Raw genomic sequence first — 7,674 nt, forward strand, 5'->3', positions numbered from 1 at the left:
AGGATAATTGCAATAGTAAAAAGAAAAAGTGGGCCTATCTGAAGCTGTATTGGCTAAGGGGAACTTTCCTTAGTCCTACAGGCAGCACACACCAAAGGGTTAATCCCCAGCTCCACCCCTAATGACACAGGAAAAAAAGAACAACCAATAGTTAACAACATCCATAAATACCTGTTAGCACAGTCCCCCCTTTGTGTAATTTTTTCCTGTCCGCTCTTAATGACATGCAGCAGCAGGAGCCGTCCAGGTGAAGATCCAGTCCCTTAGGGGTCTGAAGACCGTATGGCAGACCACTCGAGGGTGGGTCTTCCAGGGGAGCGTTCTCCCTTAGGTTTCTGAGCACAAGCCATGGTTTCCATACAGGCTGTGGCTTGGTATGGAAGCGCAAAAAAGATTACCGGATCGGAGGCTTGCTTGTGCGGAGTGGCGCGCTATCCAGTACTGACACTTCCGGGTCGCGCGTCTGATGACGTCATCGCGAGTGCGCTGGAGGCGCATCTCGCTACTGAACAAACGGAATGGGTATAAATGGCAGCTAAAGTTTTTTTCTCTTGCCTCCTGAAGTTTTTCCGTGGCTGGGGCTGCCGGAGCTTTGTTAAGGCTGCTAAGGTATGTGACTTAGGGCACATGTATGGAAGTCTTTCTCTTTTATGCAGCCTTAAACTAGGAGATAGTTTGTTTGTTTTGGCATACATTATATCTTCTCATTTTTTCTCTTGCCAGATGTCGGAAGGCAAAAGGAAGTGAAAATCAAAGCATAATGTTTGCTCTGGATGTTCCCAACCTCTTCCAGAGGACTGCCATTCATCACACTGTCATCATTGTCATTCTTCTTCCTTAAATCAGGAGAGATCAGATCAGTTATTGGGCATGTTTAAGGACTTACTTCAGAAAACTTTTCAAGAATTTTCATCAAAAATTTCTGACCAACAAAGTATTTTACACGATTCCTCGGACGTGGAAATTGAATTAGGAGAATTATCTCCTTCCTCTTCTTCATCGGAATCTAAAGAACCTACGAAACAAAAAGATGATTATTATCTCTTTCCCTTAGAGAAAATGCCCAGGCTCATTAAAGAAGTCCGTAAAGTGGTTAGTGGTGGAGTTTCACAAGCACCTGCAGAGGATACCGGGCTTCCATATTTTGCTGTTAAAAAACCAACATGTTTTCCGGTGCATGATACAGTTAAAAATTTGATTGAAAATGAATGGAAGAACCCTGGAAAAAAGCCGGAGGTTTCCAAGAGGTTTAAGACAATGTTTCCGTTAGAACCAGAAAGTACATCGTTATGGGATGATCCTCCTAAAGTAGATACTTCGGTGGCTAGACTATCTAAACAGACTACAATTCCTGTTGAAGAGACGGGACTTAAAGATCAGATGGACCGTCGAGCGGAATGTGCTTTTAGGAGATCCTATGTGGCAGGGGTTAATATCTGCAAACCCTCTTTAGCATCCGTATCAGTTTCTAGATCTCTAAAATTTTGGCTTAATGCTTTGGAAGAAGAAATTGATGCAGGCACCTCTAGAGAAGAGCTATTGGATATGATGTATCCTATTAAGTTAGCATCCGATTTTCTCTGTGACGTAGCTGTCGAATCTATTAAGATTGGAGCAAAGGTGATGGCACTTTCTACTTCTGGAAGAAGGGCTTTGTGGCTAAAAGCTTGGTCCGCAGATTTGGCATCTAAAAATAAATTGATCTCTATGCCCTTTGATCCTAATAGACTCTTTGGCTCATCATTAGATAAGCTTATTGACAATCTAGCTTCAGGAAAAGGGAAGACTCTACCTCAAGATAAACCTAAGCCTCAAAGGAAGCCTCTTTTTCGACCATCCAGACGTGCTTCCCCACAGTCTGGTTCAAGGAGATATTTTAGAGGAAACTTTGTTGACAGAAACAGAGACAGAAGGAACAGATTCAGCAACACCAGAACCAGATTTGTTTCAAGAGATGATGATCGAAAAAGGGATGATAATAAGAAAAAGCCATCAGAATTCTGACGCCAAAGCCCAGTCGGAGGTAGGAGGAAGACTGGAGTTCTTTTATCCCCAATGGGAAGAGACTACCTCCGACGCCTGGGTTTTAAGGGTAATAAAAACAGGTTATTTCATAAAGTTTATGAAGCCTCCAGTTCAGAGGTTTCGACTGACTTCGTTGAAGTCTTTCCCGGAGAAACAAGAGGCATTACAAGAGGCGGTAAGAGACTTCCTATACATGAAAGTTTTGGAACCAGTTCCGCTTATATATCAAGGAAAAGGTGTTTACTCAACCTTATTTCTGGTCCCAAAAGTGGATGGCAGACTCAGGTTAATAATAAATCTGAAGCATTTGAACCAATTTATTGTAAAAGAAAAATTTCGCATGGAGTCAATAAGGTCGGCTATGAATATCCTAGAAAAAGGGGATTACATGTTGACGATAGATTTGAAAGATGCGTATCTCCATGTTCCGATACATCCTCTCTCCAGGAAGTATCTTCGAGTTGCGATACAAGTGAGAGATACAGTTCATCATTATCAGTTCAAGGCTCTACCCTTTGGCATCACCTCCGCTCCCAGGTTATTTACCAAGATAATTGTAGTGATAGCTGCCGCTCTGAGACAACAGGGCATTTTCGTAATTCCTTATCTCGACGATTGGCTAGTGAAAGCCGAATCTTACCAGCAGCTTCTGTTACACAGGGAGATTGTACTTTCTCTTCTAAGAAGCCATGGTTGGGTCATAAATCTAAAGAAGTCTATGCTTCATCCAACAACGTCTGTGAGGTTCCTAGGGTTCATGTTGGACTCAACACAGATGAAAATTTTTCTTCCGGAAGACAAGGTGGTAACACTGATGGGGGCGGTCAAAGTCTTAATCAAGTCTATGACGGTGCCTTTTCGTTTTGCCATGAAGGTTCTAGGCTTAATGACGGCTTCCTTAGAGGCAGTACCTTGGGCAAGGGCTCACATGCGTCCTCTACAGATAGAGATTCTTCGAAGGTGGGATCATTGTCCTCACACCTTGGACAACAACATGCACATCTCAGCCAAGTTGAAAAAGACGTTGAGGTGGTGGTTGAGACCAGAAGTTCTCTCGAAAGGAATGTCCTTTCAGGCGCCCAATTTTCTGTTAGTGACAACGGATGCGTCTCTATCAGGTTGGGGAGCTCACCTTGGGGATCATTTAGCCCAAGGCAAGTGGTCATTTCAGGAAAGGAAAAGATCCTCAAATTTCAGAGAGCTCAGAGCAGTCCGGAAGGCTCTCCAGAAATTCAAGCCTTTTCTGAAAGGTCGGCAAGTATTGATCCAGTCGGACAATATCACAACGGTTTCTTACATCAACCGACAAGGCGGGACAAGAATTCCGTTATTGATGAAGGAATGTCATCAGCTGATGCAATGGGCAGAGTGCAATCTATCTCTTCTCAGGGCAATTCATATAAAAGGAGAAGACAATTGTTTGGCGGATCATCTGAGTCGGAAATCCCTGAATCAAGGAGAGTGGGAACTGAACTCGGAAGTGTTTCATCACATAGTTCAGATGTGGGGCGTCCCTCAGATAGATTTAATGGCATCCAGACTCAACAGGAAAGTTCTAAAGTTTTGCTCATTGAGGAGGATCGACAGTCCGGATTTTTTGGATGCAATGTCGATTCAATGGAATTTCGAGATAGCTTATGTGTTTCCACCCTTACCCATGATCCAAAGGGTCCTGAAGAAAATCAAACAGGACCAGGCATCAGTGATCCTGATAGCCCCTTTCTGGCCGAGGAGGGCATGGTTCACAGACCTGATTTATCTGTCCAAGAATGTGTTCTGGCGCCTGCCACAGAGGTCGGACCTTCTGTGTCAAGGGAAAGTGTTTCATCCAGATCCTTCCAAGTGGAACCTGACGGCTTGGAATTTGACAAAGTCATTCTAGATTCACAAGGTTTGTCTCAAGGAGTGGTAAAAACACTCTTACATTCAAGGAAGTTGTCTACCTCTAAAGTCTATAGCAAAATTTGGCGAGTTTTTCAGCAATGGTGTGAAAACAAACACATCTCTTCAGAAAATTGTCCGATTTCAGAAATTCTACAATTTTTACAGGATGGATTCGACAAGGGCCTTAAACCAGCAACTTTAAAGGTGCATGTTGCAGCTCTTTCGGCAATTTCAGGTAGAGTCTTGACTAATGAACCTTTAGTCAAAAGATTTTTAAAAGCAGTGTTGAGGTTAAGACCTTCAATTAGAGATCCGGTAGTTCCTTGGGATTTAAATTTGGTTCTCAACGAATTATGTATTGATCCCTTTGAGCCTCTAGAGCTTATAGATCTGAAGCATTTAACTTGGAAAACAGCGTTTTTGGTGGCCATTACATCAGCCAGGAGGGTTGGTGAGTTACAAGCATTGGGAGCAAATTCTCCATACACGATTTTCTTTCCGGACAAAGTAGTTCTCAGAACTCTTCCGCAGTTTACTCCTAAAGTTCCTTCTGAAAGGAATATCAACTCTCAAATTGTATTACCATCTTTTTTTCCCTCTCCCTCGGATGAGGAAGAGGCAAACTGGCATAATTTGGATGTTAGGAGGTGCCTTTTGAGTTACATTGAGAGAACAAAAGTCTTTAGGAAATCGGAGCATCTTTTCATTTTATTTGGAGGAAAATCTAGAGGGTATAAGGCTTCAAAATCCACTATTTCGTCCTGGATTAAAAAAGTGATTACTCTGGCTTATACGTCAAAAGGAAAAGATCTGCCAGAGCAGCTGAGGGCTCACTCAACGAGAGCAGTTTCTACTTCTTGGGCAGAAAAGTCATCTCTTTGCATGGAAGAGATCTGCAAAGCGGCTACTTGGAGCAGCACCTCAACGTTTGTCAGGTGCTACAGACTGGACTTAGCAGCCTTACAAGATGCAGCCTTTGGCAGCCGTGTGTTGGAGGCAGTTCGTCAAGACCACGTATAATTAAGTTCCCCCCTCTTTGGGCTAGCTTGCTAGTTCCCTTTGGTGTGTGCTGCCTGTAGGACTAAGGAAAGGTTAAAATTTGTTCTTACCTGAAATTTTCCTTTTCTTTAGTCCGTAAGGCAGCACAAATAATCCCTCCCATTTGAATAAAATTATTGCATGATATGTTGTCAGTCTTTATTTTGGGGAGCTTGGAAATAACACAAAGGGGGGACTGTGCTAACAGGTATTTATGGATGTTGTTAACTATTGGTTGTTCTTTTTTTCCTGTGTCATTAGGGGTGGAGCTGGGGATTAACCCTTTGGTGTGTGCTGCCTTACGGACTAAAGAAAAGGAAAATTTCAGGTAAGAACAAATTTTAACCTTATACTGACCTAGGATGGATTTAGAAAACAGTAGAACTGATAATACAGTTATGATTGGTCTAATGGCAACAACGAAAGCTTAAAGCTCATTATGGGACTTAAAGACCCTACATGCCACTAAAGGCTTGCCACAAAAACAAAGCTGCGGTCCCCAAAAGGGAGTTTTGAGAGTCCATACACAATATCAACATCTTACTATTGTTCCAATAGTTCAGGGAAACAGTTTGAACAATCAGAACACCATGATATGCAAAAGTGGAATGACTCGTCTTTACTTGTTCATCTGTTGACGCACCATAGACTGGGTGAAAGTCGATATTTACCCATCCAGGTTCTGTACAGTGGTAACATTACTAATAACTGTGCATTTCCTCTTACTACCCCCCCCCCCGATTACCTTGCATCTAAGAATATACCAGAGGTAGGAGCTATAGTTGCATTTTTGATAGGCCTCATATCTGCTTTTTCAATCAACTGTAGTAATGGATCCTAATTATGAATATATGTAATGTTCCAGATATCAGGATAATTAGCATTAGAGCTAGTTATCCCTTAGGACAAGGACACACAAAGTGTTGACGGTGGATTTCCTAGATGGCATGTGAGAATTGGGAAAAAATTGGGAGACTATTGAGGGGCCTAGGGAGTGGCACAACACAACCCATTCAGAACCCCCGGGCTGTGTGTGTGTGTGTGTGGGGGGGGACAGCGAAACAGTAAGTAGGCTAATCAGGGCAGGGGGAAGCAGGCACAACTATAGTTTATATAGACAAGCTGCTGTGGGGGCAGCCATTCAAGCACAGGATACACAGTAAATAACAGATAAGTGCTGAAAAATCCCATTGTATACTACACAGTGTATCTGTTATCTGCTGTGTATCCTGTGCCTTTTCTCCTATTTCATCTTTGAATAGCTGCCCCCATTGCTATACAGCAGAAACTCATTATGTGGATAAGGGTCAGCCATGTACCGGTGATTTACAATTACATTGCGGATGATCTCTCTCTGTTACAGCTGAGCTGTTTTTGCTAGCTAGCACTGACAGTGGAATGAGAGGGACTTCCTTATATGGAGTAGCTGTGGGAGTTGGGGGCTGGGAGGTGGCAGAACTGGTTAAGCAATATGTGGCCCCATCAAATTGGACCAGGTATTCCTGGGTGTGGGTAGAATGGGAGGCCTAAAAAATAACAATTTGGGGGGTGGGGCACTGAGAGGCAGGTCGTTTTTGGGTGGATCAGTCAAATGTACAAAGAAGGAGTTTCAGTTTTGGCATTGGAATCCAGGATGGCAGGTTTGCCTTTCCCTTTAAAATTTGAGGTTATCCTGATGTCACAAAATACAAAAAAATCATATGGCAGGTGATAAAAGGTAAAGAAGGGGAACTAAGAGGAAAATTGTTCTCTTTTCTTTGCTGCAAAGGTTTGAGAAGCTTTGCCAAAGTTTCGTTCGTCAGATTTTGAAATTTCCCTGTTCAGCTTGGCTTACAGTTTGGCATTTTTGAGCATTGTGGGTAAGAGAGCTGGGTAAGAAAGTACTGTAAATCAATGGTTGGTAGTAATTAAACATTAAGTTGAAAACCAATCAGGAGGGATATGCCCTGTGGTGCTTTTTCAGGCATACTTGCCAAGACAATTGTTAGTGCAAGTTCTTGTCCAATTACCAATTCTTAGTGGTATTTCTAGTCAAGTACCAATTCTTAGCGGTATTTCTAGCCAAGTACCAATTCTTAGTGGTATTTCTAGTCAAGTACCAATTCTTAGAGAGATTTCTAGCCAAGTACCAATTTTTAGCAGTATTTCTAGCCAAGTACCAATTCTTAGTAAATATCAAAGACATGCACAGTTTCTCGCTTAAAAACATTTATTGGTGCATATAAACCACAAAAAATAACATGTCAATATTCAATTCACACACACCACAAAGCAGTGTCTCCCCCCCAGTCTGCCTACCTGTTGTTAGCCACACCCTCCTGACGCGTTTCGCGCTATTGGGCGCTTCATCAGAGGACAATTCAAAGTACCAATTCTTAGCAGTATTTCTAGTCAAGTACCAATTCTTAGAGAGATTTCTAGCCAAGTACCAATTCTTAGCAGTATTTCTAGCCAAGTACCAATTCTTAGCAGTATTTCTAGTCAAGTACCAATTCTTAGCAGTATTTCTAGTCAAGTACCAATTCTTAGCAATATTTCTAGTCAAGTACCAATTCTTAGTGGTATTTCTAGCCAAGTACCAATTCTAAGTGGTATTTCTAGCCAAGTGTCAATTCTAAGCGGTATTTCTAGCCAAGTGTCAATTCTTAGCGGTATTTCTAGCCAAGTACCAATTCTTAGCGGTATTTCTAGCCAAGTATCAATTCTTAGCGGTATTTCTAGCCAAGT

This window comes from Xenopus laevis, chromosome 2S, assembly GCF_017654675.1.
Source record: "Xenopus laevis strain J_2021 chromosome 2S, Xenopus_laevis_v10.1, whole genome shotgun sequence".
Lineage (NCBI taxonomy): Eukaryota > Metazoa > Chordata > Amphibia > Anura > Pipidae > Xenopus > Xenopus laevis.